The sequence below is a fragment of the Ipomoea nil genome, unplaced genomic scaffold (assembly GCF_001879475.1).
Source record: "Ipomoea nil cultivar Tokyo-kokei standard unplaced genomic scaffold, Asagao_1.1 scaffold2537, whole genome shotgun sequence".
Lineage (NCBI taxonomy): Eukaryota > Viridiplantae > Streptophyta > Magnoliopsida > Solanales > Convolvulaceae > Ipomoea > Ipomoea nil.
This window is the reverse complement of record NW_017618965.1, coordinates 1,649,554-1,667,645: the sequence shown is the minus strand read 5'-3', so window position 1 is coordinate 1,667,645 and position 18,092 is coordinate 1,649,554. Positions and strand designations below refer to the sequence as shown.

Genomic DNA, 18,092 nt, shown 5'->3' with positions numbered 1-18,092 from the left:
TCACCTTCTTCTACTGTGGATATACTCGTATCAATGATCTTGCTGCTGTCTCTGCTTCTTGTGCAGACAACCATACGTCTTCATCATTTGTCCAACTTCTAATGGTTGCATTTGAGTTCTTATACACACACTTTTCTTGAGATGGTACAGCAATAACAAGATGAACCTTACAAATTTCAGGTTCCTTTAGCTTCATCTTGAATATCAGAAGGCATAGAGTTTGATTGATAAGTGAATTTCCTCACAGTTTTGCAACAGTTACCAGATTCCTTAACTGCAGTTGCACAGTAAGTCTCAGGATGTGAAGCCAGTGCCTCTCCCATGCATTCTCTCAAGCCACTGTCACTCTATAGTGACTGGTAGATCTGCTCCAGAGCAACATTCCTCCATTTATTTATGGAGAAATTCTTCTGCCCTCCATTAACAACTCCCAAGAGAACATACTTCACATTATTCAATCAAATAAGAACACAGATTATCCCAATAATTGCAGTCATACTCTCCAACTCATTGAGCTTTTTATCACCACATTCAGCTCCATCATACCAAGCCAAACAAATAACATCACAGCAACACAAGCAATAGTAGTTAAACTTGCAGCAACAAACAACTTATAATTTTAGCATTCCTCCTGGATCAAAAGGAAATCCAGTGCCCCTTTGTATTCTATGATTGCCATAGAAGACAACCAATTTCACTTCAACTTGCAGCATCCACCCCATAGCAGTTAAAACAATCATTATTAGATAGGCAAAATCAATATTTATCTTTGAAAATTTTTCAATCCAACCCACATAAATCCATTCCAACCAACTCAGCACAATTATAAGTTTCACAATGCATTGGCATTTTAGGATTAACATGTAAGACATATGATCCCACATCAACTCTCACAATTCCTACAAATGATGCATAGTCAATGTTCTCCAGTGGGAACTTTCCACCCAAAATCACATAATCCATCCCAACAATTTCATTGCGGTTCATCACCTCATGCATACCCAAATGTTCCATTACTACACAATGAACAGGGGCTGATAATTCTATAATTGGAGCAGTAACTTGAACTTCAATTTTTCCTTTAATATCACCAAGCTCCTCCAATCTATCACTATTCTTATGGATATCATTAGATTGCTTAGTTAGTTTAGCCTGTACATCTGAGTTTTCCAGCTCAGATGTGGCATAGCACCCCGCACTCTTATGTTGATTTTGAGATTTAATGAGAATTCACCTTTATTATATAAGCATTAAAAGTTTCAAAATTTCGGGGTGTTACAGTTGGTATTAGAGCCTAAGTTTGACCCTAGGATAAGACTCTTAAGACCAGATTTTAGGACATTAGGCTTAAAACTCTAGGAGTTCAGTGAGATAGGACTTAGGAATCGTAGGACGCGCGGTGAGAATGTGAAACCCCTAAACTTTCCCTAACACTAATCCACACCTAATTTAAAAGAACTCCCCCTTCGCTTATCGCATCAAGGTAAGGGTACAACACTCTGACTCGACATTTACTATGAACATTCGGCTCTATAGATCAACATCATGGCACCAAACAGAAGACAATCAAGGACTCCGGAACCCGCGACACACGACCCCCTAGCTCAAACACTGCAACAACTAACCCAAGTCGCCCAAACACTGAGCGACGTAGCTCTCCGCAACAACAGGCCACAACCACATCCACCAAACACAAACTCAGAGGTCGCCCGACAAGTTTCAAATCATCGACCACCCACCGTCTCTGGAGAAGAAGATCCCGCCATCCTTGAGGAATGGATTCGAACCTTCGACAAAATTCTGGGGTTGGTGGAATGCCCAGAAGAGCGTCGTGTAGAGAGAGCCTCGTTCTACTTCGGACACGAGGTGGACCTCTGGTGGATCCACGAGGGACCCACTTACAGACAGGAACCAGGATTCAAGTAGGAAAACTTAAAAACACGACTACGAGAAAGATTCTACCCAGCACACATAAGGGCATCCATGCACGAAGAGTTCCTCCACCTAAAGCAAGGAACAACTACCGTCATGGAATACCATAAACGGTTCCTCGAACTAGCACGCTTCGCACCAGAATTGGTCCCCATAGAGGCAACCAAAATAGAACAATTCATATCGGGCCTCAACTTCGAAGCCCGAAAAGCATTGGTGATAAGCGGACCCCGGACCCTCAACGAGACTTACTCCAGTGCCGCCAACCTCTACCGAATCCAACTACTACAACGAGGGGTTCAGGAGCAGATTCGAAAAAGGAACACAGGAGGTGGGACACCTCCTATGAAAAGACTAAGCAACGACGCTAACACCAGACCAAGCAATCCGGCCAGCCAAAGGCCGCTCCAGGGAAACAACGAAACCAGTACAAGGGGCTTCTCATGCCCAAGGTGCAACAAGGACCACAGAGGCAAGGACTGCATGGGAAATCCCTTGCGATGCTTCAACTGTGGAAAAGAAGGACACAAGTCCTTCCACTGCACTCAACCCTCAAACCCACGCCTTACAGCCATAGGCCAACGCGGAGGCACGAACAATCAGGGAAATTACGGTGCCCCCGGAAAAGTATTCGTCACGAGCCGCACCCAAGTCGAACTCGAAAACGAGGACATCCTCGACGAAGAAAACACAGCCCCAGGAAACAAAAATCCCACTAACCAAACAAAAGAAAACCAAGAAGACGAGTTCTGTTTAGGATAGACTAATAAACCCCTTGTAACCACCCTCATAGTAAAGTTACTTGTTTAGTTTAGCTACTTCGGAATTATTATGAATAAAATCAAAATAAATTAGCATAAAAGGAGGGACTAGACTACCCCAGGAACTCACACGCCACCAAAGTCCAACAAAGCAGTCCAGTCAAACCTTCTACCACTAAAAGACAAAAGAAGGAAAAAGACAAAGGAAACCCAAAAAGGGGTCCAACAAAGCAGTCCAGTCAAACCTTCTACCACTAAAAGACAAAAGAAGGAAAAAGACAAAGGAAACCCAAAAAGGGGGACACAACAAAAGAAGCTAATGTTACCAATGGGAATTAAACCCTTGACCTTCCATTTATGAAACCAAGAGCTTAACCACTAAACTATGAGTATTTCTTAAAACCTTAAGGGAACACTCCCTTCTCAAACCCCCTAAAGTCCCTAAAACCCACAAAACCCCCAAATCAAAAACCCTTCTTCCTCCTCCAAGCACACAAACTCTCTCTCTCTCCTCACCTCCACAACACGCCACCGCCACCACCCAAACACACCCCAACCACCCCGCCAACAGCCACCGCCCCGCAACACCACCGGCGACCACCCGCACAACCCGTCGCCACCGCCCGGAAGCTGCCTGCGACGGACCCGCTGCCACCACCGCCCGGAGGACGCCCGTCGACCACCCACTGCCACGCAACACCATAACTCACACCGGCCAAGATCCCCACCAACGACGTAGCCGCCCACACCACCTAGGTTAGCCGCATCCTCTCCGTTCGAAACCAAACAGGTCGCCGCCTCGTCGCCAGAAAATCCTCGCAGGAGTCTCGCTGGAGTCCTGCCAAAAAAACAACACCGGAAAAGACGCCACCTTGGAAAAACCGCACAATGCTGAAAAATACCGAGGGCCGCTTGGCCAAACTCCTAAAACTGACCACCACAGGTGTGTCGGATCACGACCGAAAGGGATGGATTGGTACTCAAGACATGGGGTATATGGATTACCTCGGGTACCTACTAGGAAAAGAATAAGGCTTCACCTCGGCCACCCGGCCAAACAGAAAATGGCTAACCGCTGAACAAAAGATACTAGTCATGATTGTGACCGATAGCTTGTTGCCCACAAACAACAAAAGCAAGGATGTGGGAAGTTTGGAGTGCACTTTTGCCTACTTCCTAAAGCACAAGATCAAGTTCAATCTACCGGCCCTTATGTTGAAACACATGGAGTTTTGCAAGACTAGCAACCGACTTAGTCTACCTTACGGAATGATCCTAAGTTGGATCATGGAGAAAAAGGGAGTAGACCTAAGCCACACAGAAATCAAACCTGTAAGCGGCATGATTTTCAATGCCTAGAACCTCCGCCGCAATGACATCTACTACACCGAAGGGGGATGATACATCACCCTCGAGGAGATTTGCCTTAAACTCGAGGAGGAACGAAGGGAATTGGTTGATCAACTGGATATCTCCAACAAAAAGTTTAAACGGACAATGCAAGAATGTGGGGGACTGGAGGGGAATGAGGAACAAGAGGAGGATATCGAACCTAACCCACCGGCGCCCACACAAGCAAGGGGAAACTCAAGGAACCAAAATGAAGAATCCATCAACGAGCGCATCCTCGCACAGCTCACCCGGTAGAACCAAATCATGGACGAAGGGTCTTCGTCCCTAATCCACACAACACGCGCTTTAGATCAGAGGGTGGCAGCAATCGAGACCATATTGGGCACTCGCGGGGCGTCCAGTTCAGGAGCAGGAAACCAAGGTAGACCCGAACTTTCCAATTACCACTTCACCAGAAATCCAATCTACCCCAACAAAGACAGCGCGTGGGGCAACGTTCCTAATCAGGAGGCCAAAATACGTGACGTCCGGGGGTGAAAGAATGGATCTACGCACCGGCTTCGGGGACGAAGCCTCTTGTAAGGGGGGGGGGGGGGGAGAGTGTAACACCCCGTGTTACGCCCCCTAAAACCAAATTAATTAATTAATTACTTACCCTAAAAAGGGAATTAAAATCCATTAATTAACTAAGAAGGTTCCACCATAGTTCATGGACCCTTATCCCTAAAACCGACCCCGTCCTATGAGGAATAGAATTAGCAAGCCCATACAATTTAGACCCTAATTGGGACTCTTAGATATATAAATAGGGGTACCCGCCACTTACCCGCTGCATGAGAATCACCGCTAGGCAGCGGGTAGCCGGCGGGTAGACGCCTGACCGCCGGCCACCCGCTGCCCGGAAGATCATCGTCGGCGGGTAGCCGGCGGGTGACCCCCACCCACCGGCTACCCGCTGGTCTGTCACCCACCCCGGGTCCTCGGCTTCCCCGTTTGATGTTCCCCATTCCCCGTGGTGTCCTAACGGACCCCGTTTGTCGTGCTCGAGTCTAGTTTGATGTTTCGGGTGCCATTTGTAGGATAAAGAGTCTTAGGAATTGCATGCTAGTGAATCGGTAACCCGTTGGCCTAGGAGAAGAATGCATGAACCCCTTAGGACTACTCTTAGTATGCGAATGATCACACGTAAGTTTATTTATACGTCTCCCCCTTCCTAATGTGCTATTATGTGCTATAATGTGTTATGTGATGCATGATTCCCCCATTTGGCTGCGATCAAATTGGTTGTTCCTGAGCTGCGGTTCAGAAGTTGGCTGCGGTCAAATTGGTTGTTTATGAGCTGCGGTTCATTTTCCTGGCTGCGGTCAGTGATTCACTTCTTGGGCTACAGCCCGCGGGCCTCGTGTGCAGATGGTCCACCGACTGGACGCGCCAACGGTGTGTAGCGCCACCAGCCTGAGGAAGGCCATAGCCCACCGAATGAGTGATCAGGCGGTGTGTAGGGCTATGGTCGGCTACGATCCACCGAGTGAAGGGCCAGCGGTGTGTAGGGTCGTAGTCTCCGAGGATCTTCGCCCACCGACTGAGTCCCTCAGGGTGTGTAGGGCTGGATTCGCTACGATCCACCGACTGTGCTCATCAACAGTGTGTAGGGTCATAGTCCCCATAAGAGGATCGCGTTCCACCGACTGAGCGCGTTAGCGGTGTGTAGGGCTGTGATCCTCCATCGAGCTTTCGGCGGTCTGTACGGTTGGTTGCGATCAACCCCTTCATGCTGCGGTATGAGGTAGGGTGCTACAGGGCCATGTTAGTGCTATATGCACTAACCCTCATGTTCGGGGCATGTGATTGGTCCCGTGGTGCCACCTAGGTGTGTTTGTGTGATTTGAATGACGATTGAATGATGATGTGGATGATTTGAAAGTATACTGTGACCTTAGATACATGTTCTTTATGATATTGTCTCTATATAACTGTTTGTCATGGTTGAATGTGCTTATCCCTACTTGCTGAGTCTATCCCTGATTTTAAAGCTAGAGTCCCCTAAGTATATCTCTTCCTGCTTCAAAATAGTTTTCGTATATATATATATATATATATATATATATATATATATATATATATATATATATATATATATATACCTATATTGTATTTCAACGCGTTGGAGTGGGTTACTAGCATCATTCGCTGAGCAGATATATTTGGCTTTCAGGCACAGATGAGTAGACACCAGGGCGCGCTAGAGATCCGGGGCATGGATTAGTTAGTTTCCCTTTCGCCCTGCGTGCCATGATTATGTATTGACATTGCTTTGAGGTTGCTTAGTTAGTTTAGCCTGTGCATCTGAGTTTTCCAGCTCAGATGTGGCATAGCACCCCGCACTCTTATGTTGATTTTGGGATTTAATGAGAATTCACCTTTATTATATAAGCTTTAAAAGTTTCAAAATTTCGGGGTGTTACAGGGTAAGGCAGTACTAATCAGATCTGTGTTATAGGGTATTCCTACTCATGTTTTCTATGCAGTTGATCCTCCAAAGACAGTGATAACAAAGCTGGAAGCCATTATGGCAGATTTCTTTTATGGAAAATTTGAGTGTCAAAACAAGTACCATTGGAGTTCTTCGGCTAATCTAGCAAAGCCAGTTGCGGATGGAGGGGTGGGATTTACAAGTTTGAAGTTAATTGCAGAAGCAGCTGGGGCAAAGCTGTGGTGGAACTTCCGAACAAAGGATTAACTATGGAGGGAGTTCCTGAGAGCAAAGTATTGTGTGAGAACCCATCCTGTGTGCAGATCCTGGCAGTATGGGGACTCACACATTTGGAGAAAGATGCTGGAGGCAAGAGATAAAATGGAAAAGGAAATAGTTTGGGAGGTGGGAAGGGGTGAGCTGAACCTGTGGTGGGACTACTGGATTGGAAGGGGAGCTTTGGCCTTTCTCTATAATGTGAGAGGAAAGTCCCAGTCCAAGCAAGTGCTGAGTGGCCTCTGGGAAGGGGGAAGATGAAAGATGGACGCAATTAATGGTCAAATGCACACAGACCTGATTGGAATAAGGTTGAGGTAGGAGGTGAAGGACAGGGGAAAATGGAAACCTTCCAGGGATGGAGAATTCTCTCTGGCATCAGCAAAAAAGATGTTGGGGAGCCATAATGTTGAGCAGAATGAGAGAATGTAATTTTGGTATAAGGAAATATGGGCTATGCACATTCTATGGAAGGCTTGATTTTTAACTTGGAGGGTCTTTAAAGGAAAAATCCCCACAGATGACAAGATGATGAAGTTTGGTTATCAAAGGGCGTCAAAATGCTCTTACTGTGTTTTGCCTGGAGGAGGTGATCTGCAACATGTGTTCTGTAGTGGTGAAATAGCTACAGGAGTGTGGTCATATTTTGCAAAATCTCCGAGATTGGGGTTACAGATCGGGGGATAAGAAAAATATGTTATGATTGGTTGAGCGGAAAAAACTAAAAACAGGTTAGTCCAATTCCTTAGCTGAGAGGTTGCCTGTCATCATAATTTGGGAACTATGGGTACACTTGAATCAGTGCAAGTACGGCAGTGAGAGACCATCTGCTGCTAGAGTCATCTTCAAGGTGGCAAGAGAAATGGCTGACTGTATCATGAGAAGATGGCCTGCATGGGAACCTTTCCTCCCAAACTGGAAGCATATTCTAAAGAATGCTGGGGCTTTGGGTGTTCTAGAATTGTAAGAGGGATGAGATGGAACAAAACCCCAAGAGGCTGGATTAAAATCAACATTGCCATAAAGGAGGGGGGCTGCAGTTTTTTCATCAGAAATGCTCAGTGGGAGTTTGTGTTGGCTGGAGTGTACTCAGGTATTGTAAATCTCATAGAACAGGTGATCAGAGACTTTTGGGAGTGGTGTAGAATCAAGAAAATATATCAAGTGGAGGTTGAAACTAGTAGAAGATGGGTCTCTGATGTGCTAGAACCTGCAGCCTTGAAGATCAGATGGCTGATGTATGATCCCATGGTTAACTGTATTGCTCAAAGCTTGCAAAGGAGGTGCAGGGGTCTCAATGTGATCTTTGCAAGGCCAGCTGCTCTCCCAAAGAACTTTGCTTTTATCTTGGCCCTAGAAGGCTTCCCCCATTTCACCATTTTGCCTGGGATTGACATGGTGCAGGCTCTCAGCTCATCCAACAAGGTCATGGACCCTGGTGTTGAGATTCATGCTGGTCCTAAGGAGGATGCTGGCAGTTGGAGGCATCTGAGGGTTTTACAACTATGTTGTGGCTGCTGCAATAGAGCAGTTGTCCTAGGCCCTAAAAGCAGAAGTGCAAAGCAGATGGGAATGTGTTTAGCAGTAGCCTGACGAAGATACTTGCTGTATCTGAGGGTTTTTGTGTTTGCCTAAGGAAGGTGTTTGCTGCACCTGATGGGCTTCTTTGTTGTAGATTTATGTTGTCTTGCTTAGTGTTGTGACTGTGCACCAGGTTGTTAGCCAGATCTCGAAAGAGGTGACCTAATCTAAGGGTAAGGGATTAAGAAGCAGGTCATTCTGGCTTTGGTTTCAAATGAGCAGGCTGCTAAAAATGCTTCTTATTCCCTGACCCCTTAAACAATGCTGATCATGTTGGGTTGGTGAAGGTCTAGATGTGGTGATCCTTCCTCTATACCAGAAACGGCAAGGCTTGGGGGGGGGGGGGGGGAGGGGGGGGGGCTGATTGGTGCCTGGGCTGGGTATGATGAATGGAAGGGAAAAGAATTTTGGAAAAAAAAGAATTGGAATGGAAAGTATGAATTGAAAAGGGGAATGAAAATGAAAAAGAAGAGATGAATGAAATTGAAAAAAAAAAAAAAAAAAAAAAAGAGTAGAAAGGAAAAAATGGAATTTTGCAAAGGTGGGAAGGTTGGTGATGCCTTGGCCCATTGCTCTAGTGCGAGGCACAAAAAGACTTACCCGGTAAAATGCAGAGCTCTGCACGGGCTTCGTCAGCCTTGGCCTAGAGGGTGGGCTCTCTTGTCCTATTGCTCTTGGCTTAAGTATAAAGGGTCTTTCGTAAAACCATTTTGTAGTGGTAGGTGGACTTTCTTTTGCCTTGAGGGTTTTGCCTATTGCTTAGTTTGGGAACAAAATGGGTGCCCCTGCAAAAATGTAGAGCTCTACATGGGGGTATCCATCCTTATTGGGCTAAGGATGGGTGTAACACCCCGAAATTTTGAAACTTTTAAAACTTATATAATAAAGGTAAATTCTCATTAAATCCCAAAACAGAGTATTACTAAACATAAGGGTGCGGGGTGCTATGCCACATCTGAGCTGGAGAACTCAGATGCACAGGCTAAACTAACGAATTATCCTCAATACATCATCGTGGCACGCAGGCCAAAAAGGAAAACTATCTATCTACTCCAAGTTCTTCTAGCGCGCTCTAGGAGCTAATCATTTGTGCCTGAAAGCCAAATATATCTGTTCAGCGAATGATGCCGGTAACCCACTCCAACGCGTTGAAATACATTTTATATATATATATATATATATATATATATATATATATATATATATATATATATATATATATATATCCTCTAATATAAAATAGCGGTAAGAAGCAGTAAATGCTCAAAGGCCAAAAGTTCCCGCCTATAAAGAACGGCGCCGTTTAGGGTATTGCATATGAAATTTTATCATCCTATTTGTTACAGCATTGGGTTAATAAAAATATTAATTCCACCGCCTACTTTTTTTTGGAGAATCCCGAAGGTCTAGGATTTTTACAGCAGTATAAATGTGCATCTAAACCGTTTAGTCTATCGAAGCTTTAGCCATAAACGGCCATTAAAAGCTTATGGCAAGCATATCAGTACCCAACTCTTCGGTTCTATCAACTACAATCTATATATACATCATAAATATCGGATACAAACACTCTATATACCAGTATCTTATTGTGCGCTTTTGTCTTATCTCCATCATGGGTCTATTCATTCTGGGACGTAATTTGTCAACCTTCATAACAAGAAGCGCAATCAAGGTCAGAGTTGTATGAAAAGGGTCATCTGCAAGCAACAAAACTGGTAGAGAAACACAACCAGGTATATTAATTGTTTGTTGAAACAACCAAGTTTCTTTTTTTCTGTCTCTCTATTTTCTTGACATCTTAGGATCTGACTTGGGCAAAAGTTTCAGGCAAAACCACCATAAGAGATTATGGCATTGGTTGGAATGTCTACGATGTTCAGGATTGCAGTAAGGAAAGAGTAGTGTGCCAATTTTCAAAATGCCTTTATTTTGAATGATCAAAATTTGGTGTTGGAACATTGCCCATAGCTTCTTACGCACAGGATAAGGATCTGACTCCAGAAGTTCACCAAAGTGATGATGACAATGAGCTTGATGAGGTAAAAACATTAAATCATCAAAATATTTATTTGGCAAATAAATTATTGGAAGACACTAAGTTTCTAATACTGTCTTTTTACAGGGATTTTGGAGTGAAGAGGTTGAAAGCCCTGTTGCACCCCTTGGTACACTAACGGCTGATGTTGGCACTGATTCAGAAACTGTGAAGAGATGCTTGCTCGATGACTTCTCTTCATCTAAGGGGTCCAAAAAGATGAAGGAAGTATTGTTAAAAGTTGAAAAGACAGATTAGTGGGTTTGGTTGATGTTTCTTGATCGTGTGTGGTTCCAAAGACATTAATTTTTTATGGTGGTTAAGTGGTTTGGTTGTTGAACAATTGTGCCTGGTGGCACTCCTAAATTGAGCTATGAAGGATTTGGTTTACATTTGCTATCTTTGTATTCTTTTTTTTTTTTTTTTTTTTTTTTTTTTTTCCTTTTGCAGGAAAGAATTGACTCATCAGAATCACATATACAAGTCAGAATTAAAGACTATTCTTAGACACCTTGAGACTGGCAGGCAAAAGCACATAATCAAGTCCAAAGAAATTTTTAAAGTTACCTACATAAGCTAATACCCAATATAATAGTTCTGTGAAAGGATATGATTTTTTAAAATACTTCTGTAATATAATTTGATGAATTTCCTAATGTATTTTGCTAATATATATCCTTCACGTAGTTCCTGATGTATTTTGCATCAGATTATGGTATCATCATTTGCTCAAATCAAGCATATGGTCAATAAGTTTGAGAAGAAACATATGCTCAGTAATTTTAAAAAGTAATTCCTGTCTAACTGATCAGTCATTAAATACAAATATATTAAAACAACTTAATACTCATCCATCTCATTTATAATATGGATTTATGATAAAACATAAAGATCGTTTCCTAAACTAATCTAGGAAGGTGAACAGATTATCAATAAATGGTCCCTTAGTCTTCCAATACAGAATACCCCCATATAAATCCACATAAGATCCCCTCACAGAGAACTTTACTAACAACACATTAAGAAGAGGATGAGCAAGTTCAGAGCTAATGAAGATGTTAACGAGTTCTACTTTAATTAGGGTAGCTAATACATACAACTGAAATCCTTCTACCAACTCCGTCATCAGATAAAGAATTGTCCAATTTTAGGCAAATTAGAAATTGTATGTATTTACAGTAATATTGCGAACCAAGCATCAAATACCTGAGTTATGAACAAGATAGCATACTTAGAATATTTTGTGGCCCAAAGGTATTAGGGTTAGAAATTCTCACTGAATGTTGTAGAGACTGTAACGACCCTTGAGTGTGAGCTCGATGAATCTACTAAGGCAAGTAGAAGAAGGAAGGGAAGAATTAAGATGAACAGAAAGACAGTTGAGAAGGGGACCCAAACGACGCCGTTGGATGATGGTGGTTGAATAACGAATTGAAGAAGCCTCAGACGACGTCGTTCGGGCAGCAGTTGGAATAAGTTAAAACACACATCAGACGACGACGTTTTGATAGTTATGTTTGTTATTTCCTTTCCAGCTATTGTATGAGATCCGGAAGTTTAGGAGTTAGCTTGGATAGCTGTAATGCCTTGCTTATTTAGTGAAGGGGTTGTATGGATGGATTTTTTATGCTAAAAGTAATCAGAATACACTTCACTCTCTCCTTTCTTCTTTCTCAACCCCAATTTCTCTCCCTTCTCTCTTCCTATTTCTTTTTTTCTCTGTTAATCTCTGAAGATCATTGCAGAGACTCCATCCATTAGTATATTCAACCATGTTGATTCTGAAATTTGAACATGCACTTCAGTTACAAATTCAAGAAAACTTAGCGTAATTAATATATTCTAAAATTTCACAATTAATATATTAATCTTCTAGCGATTGTTCAGAATAGAATACTGAAAACTAGATTTCTTCGTCACTGTAATGGAAAAATTTGCTAAATGAAGATTACAGTACAATAGACTAAAAAAATAAGAGATTCGGGGAAGAAAGACTTATCTCTAACGAACAATTGTGCTTCTAAGATCATCGATACTACCAGAATTAGAACACATGCACTGAAACAATCGAGGCAGAAATATGTCTCCAGACATAAGTTTTCACCTAAGTCAGATAGCATGAGATGAACGGAGCTAATGGCTGCATCGCATCGGAAATGAGATGCCGGCAATGAAGACTTACGGAGGTGATAAATTATTGTCATAGTGGATTACACGTGTAATGCTACAATAGTTCTAGCATTGCGTGTTTATCCTTTTTTTTTTTTTTTTTTGCAAATTTTATTTAAATGATAGATGAAACAAGAATATTTTAGGACAATGAGCTTTAGTCCATTTTGTAAATAATTGTCTTAATATACATATATTGTTCATTTAATTTAAGATATATTTATAAGTATTTTAGACTAATTAAGTACAATAATATTTGGGGGTGGAGCAGGCACCAAACTTTGGCAAGTATTTGGGTCTATCTTCGTTTGTGGGTAGGAATAAAAAGGCAGCTTTTGCATATATTGAGGATAAAATACGCCAAAGAATTGGGTCGTGGAATAAAAGGCTATTGTCTCAGGCAGGGAAAGAAATACTGTTGAAAAGTGTGGCACAATCTATGCCTACCTTCTCAATGAGTGTTTTTTTGCTACCTATATCAGTATGCACGGCTATAGAAAGAACGATGAATAGATATTGGTGGGGTTCTGGGACGGACAACCGAGTTCACTGGAAGGCTTGGGACAAGCTATGTGTTCCTAAGAAGTATGGTGGATTGGGTTTTAAGGACCTACGTGCATTTAATCTAGCTATGTTGGGGAAACAGGCATGGCGAATGCTCACTAAGCCTGATTCCTTAGTAGCTCGTGTTTACAAAAGCCGATATTTTCCCAGGGATACTTTCTTTGATGCGCAGGTAGGAAATAATCCCAGTTTTGGTTGGCAGAGTATAATGGCATCAAAGAGCATAATTTGTAGTGGGGTCAGACGAAGAATTGGGAATGGGGAAACTACATCTATATGGACCCATCCATTGTTACTGGATGACCAGGACCCTATGATACAAACAGAGATGCCTATACAGTTACGAGAGGCCAGAGTAGTGGGGCTAATAGATCAACAAACTGGTACATGGGATAATGAAATTTTTATCAGATTTATTTCAACCTACGGATGTCGAGAGAATTATGAGAGTACCTGTATCCCGGGATTATAATGATGCATGGTATTGGTACGGGGACCCGAGAGGATTATATTCTGTGAAAAGCGGGTACAGACGATTGGTGGGAGATTATGAGAATAATCAAGGCCCCTTTACTAATTGGTTAGCTTTATGGAGACTAAAAATTCCACCAAAGTGGAAAATGTTCCTCTGGAGAGCTATTTGTGATATTTTGCCTACAACTACGAACTTGCTTTTAAAGAGGGTGGAGGTGAACCCATATTGTGCTATGTGTGGGATATCACATGAGAATACAATGCATGCATTAGTCTTGTGTGATTTTGCAAGAAACATTTGGGATCAATCCAACCTTACAATCCCCAATATTGTCACGGATATTTTTCATGTTTGGTTTGGGGAACTTCTAAATATTTTAGATTCTGATGGAATGTTATATGCAGCATCAATTCTATACAATATTTGGAAAGCTCGAAATGGTGCAGTTTGGGAGGCATTTTTACCACGCCCGGGGTCCCTACTCAGAGCCGCAGCGGCAGCCAAGACCGCATGGACTCAGTCCCTCCCAGCCGTGGCTGCCACTGCCACTGCTACGCTGCCGACAGAAAACCGCCACGCTGCCCAGGCGAGTCCCACCGCCGGCCGCGGTGCTGCCGACGCCGCCGGATCCTCTGTGCCGCCAGTGAGAAGATGCAGGGTCGATGCGGGATATCTACACGAGACAGGGAATGCAACTGTAGGGGCCGTTTTATTAGATGGAGATGGAGCCTATATCTCGGCACTAACCGCGCCGCTACCGGCCTGTACGTCACCACTTATGGCTGAGGCTTTGGCGTGTAAGGAAGTTTTATCATGGCTAAAGGATCGAGGTGAACAGAATATTGAGATCTACACGGATTGTTTGACACTACAACGCTACCTTACATCATCAACCACTGCGTTTCGCTCTTACGTTGGCTATGCCATTGATAGCTGCAGGCAAATTGCCGTTTATTTTCACTCATGTTCTTTTAATTATATTTCTAGATCGGACAATTATTTAGCTCATGCTTTAGCCACTACGGCTTATCAGCAACCTGATACTATGTACTGGGATACTCACCCACCAGACATTATTTCACCATTTTTCTAATGAAGCACCGCAGAAAATTTTCAAAAAAAAAGTACAATAATATTGTGGTTAATGCATATTATCCTATTTGCTTAGGGAACAAAGAAAATTTCACACAAGAGACGGCTGGGAGTAAGCTATATTCAGTTGTGATACTGTGTGTAGAGCAGACGCAGACAGCGGCATTCTTGGAGATGTGCACACTCCATAATTCCTTAATGGGCTGCGAGGTTCGGGGATTCCAAATCATGCATTAATATTCAAAGTTGGATCTCCTGTAATGTTGTTGTGAAATATTGATAATTCTTTGGGCTTATGCAATAGTACAAGGGTGGTAATCACAAGATTGTCAGAACATGTGATTGAAGCCAAAATAATGACTGGGTACAACATAGGTAGTTCAGTATTGATACCTAGAATGTCTATGACTCCATCGGATACAAGATTGTCTTTCAAATTTCGAAGGAGACAATTTCCACTGATGTTGTCAAGGTCAAACACTATCTCATGTTGGGTTGCTATTGAAGAAACCAATTTTTGTACATGACGAATTGTATGCTACTGCATCTAGAGTTAGCAATTCTAAAGGTTTAAACATTTTAATTTGTAATTATCTTAATAACAGTTGTACTTCTACGACGAATGTCGTTCACCAAGAAGTTTTTAACCATTTGTAAATAAAATTACAATTTTATTATCATATATCTATTCTTTTTTTGTTAATTACAATAACACCGTAAATTAAAATTTTATTTATAGACCGTGCATCGCACGGGTACATTACTAGTATATATATATATATATATATATATATATATATATATATATATATATATATATATATATATATATATATATATAGATATACGAAAATCATTTTGAAGCAGGAAGATATATACTTAACGGACTCTAGCTTTAAAACCAGGAATAGACTCAGCAAATAGGGACAAGCACGTTAATAAATGATAAACAGTTAAGTAGAGTAAACATTATAAGGAATACGTATCTAAGGTCACGGATCACTTTTTAATTCAAACACATCATTATCCAAACATCATTCATATCACATAATTATTGATGGCGCCACGGGCCCAATCGCATGCCCCGAACATAAAGGTTAATGCGTATAGCATTAACACGGCCCCGCAACATCCTACCTCATACCGCGACATGAAGGGAGTTGATCGCAACCAACCCATAGAGGACTGCTGACGAACTCAACGTCGGACCACAATCCTACACACCGCTGACGCGCACAGTTGGTGGACCGTGATCCCCTTTACAAGGGGGGACATACGGCCCTAGACACCATTGATGCGTACAATCAGTGGATCGTAGCGGATCAAGCCCTACACACTGATGAGGGGCTCAGTCGGTGGGTGAAGATCCTCGGAAACTCCGACCCTACACACCGCTGTCCCATCACTCGGTGGATCGAAGCCAGCCGTAGCCCTACACACCGTCTGATTACTCAGGTCGGTGGACTATAGCCTTCCTCGGCTTATTGGCCCTACACACCACCTGGCGCGTCCAGGTCGGCGGGTCATAGTACCGAGGCCCATGTGGACCGCAGCCCAAGAAGTGAATCAATTCGGCCTTTAGCCAACTTCTGAACCTCAGCTCAGGAACAATCCATTCGGCCTTCAGCCAACTTCAAAACCGCAGCCCGGGAACACCCAATTTGATCTAAATAAAAATGGGGGATCATGCATCCCATAACACATAGTAGCACGTAGTAGCACATTGGGAGGGGAAGACATATAAATAAACTTACGTGTGATAATTCACATACTAAGAATAGTCCTAAGGGGTTCATACAACTTTCACCTAGGTCAACGGGTTACCGATTCAACTAGCATGCAATTCCTAAGACTCTTTTATCCTACGGATGGTACTCGAAACATCAAACTAAACTCAAGTACGACAAACGGGGTCCGTTCGGACACCACGGGGAAGCCAAAGACCTGGGGTGGGTATGGACCAGCGGGTAGCCGGTGGGTGGGGGTCACCCGCCGGCTGCCCGCCGGAGATCATCTCCCGGGCAGCGGGTTGCCGGCGGGCGAACGCCTGCCCGGCGCCTGCCCGCTGCCTGGCGGTGATCTTTGGGCAGCGGGTAGGTGGCGGGTACCCCTACCCCCACCTACCCCCCACTGACTCTTTTATCACAATTACGTCCCGAGATCCTTTGGGGAACCCGAAACCATGCTTTAGACACTTTCAAACGCAATTACCAACACCACGTAGGCAATTAATGGATCAAAAGCAAGAATCACGTATAACTCATCCTATTACGACTTCTAAATATAATCAACACCCAAACATGCGAATTCCCACCTAAATATATATCAAGAACATTACAACACAAATTCCCAATCCACCCTAGGGCTCTAATCCCTCCCAAATCATCAAAATCACAATTTATCTTTAACATCAAGAAATATCAAGATTTGTCAAGAACCATCCCTTCAATATCAAGAACCTCTTTTCAACATCAAGATCATCAAGATTATCAAGAATACACATAAATCATCTTATCAATCATCAAGAATATATCACAAATAGCATATAGGAATTAATCAAGACACAAGCATATAGAAGGAGGCCAAGGAAGGAGATTATAGCGAAGAAAATAGGTTTTGTTGAGACCTGGGTTACCTCTTAGCCTTAATTAATCCTCCCTTGGCTATTAAGGTTCTTCCCTAAGATTTCCATCCGTTTGATCTCCCTAGGCTTGGTGGTGGGGAGTCCCTTGGGAATTCTTGTGTGGTGATATCTATTGTGGTGTGACTTCTAGGTGCCTCCTTTGTCCTTATATATATATATATATATATATATATATATATATATATATATATATATATATATATATATATATATATATATATATATATATATATATATATATATATATATATATATATATATATATATATATATCTAGGAGTCCTAATTAGGGTCTGAATGGTATGGGTTTACTAATTCTATTCCTTATAGGACTAAGGGCTTGGTTTGGGGATAAGGGTCCATGTTCCATGGTGGACCATATTAATTAATTAAAGGGAATCCTAACCCAAATTAAATCCATTTTAATTATTATTACCGGGATTAATTAAATAATTAATTCGAGATTAAAGGCCGTAACACGGGGTGTTACACTCTCCCCCCCTTACAAGATGCTTCGTCCCCGAAGCTTAGAAATCATTTTGGGGTAAAGAGCCCGAATTAGTATAGAAGTTCATAAGGAAAGTATTATATCGTTAATATATACACGTACACATATGAATGCACTGGGTTTGAGTCTAACTATTGTGCTAGCAAAATGCACTAAATAACGAGGTCACGAATATGCAACACACAATATGTAAGTTTTACAGGTGACTAATACATAACATAGAAGT

The 18,092-nt window shown here is 42.4% G+C and overlaps 1 long non-coding RNA gene across 1 annotated transcript; it reads right to left on the bottom strand.

Annotated features, from left to right (window-relative positions):
• Positions 1–898: 898 nt before the first annotated feature.
• LOC109153751 lies at positions 899–17,059 on the bottom strand. The gene is made up of 3 exons (XR_002049587.1): positions 17,048–17,059; positions 11,714–11,717; positions 899–1,016 (listed from the first exon to the last, which is right to left on the bottom strand). It is a non-coding gene; the product is annotated as an uncharacterized LOC109153751 (long non-coding RNA).
• Positions 17,060–18,092: the final 1,033 nt, after the last annotated feature.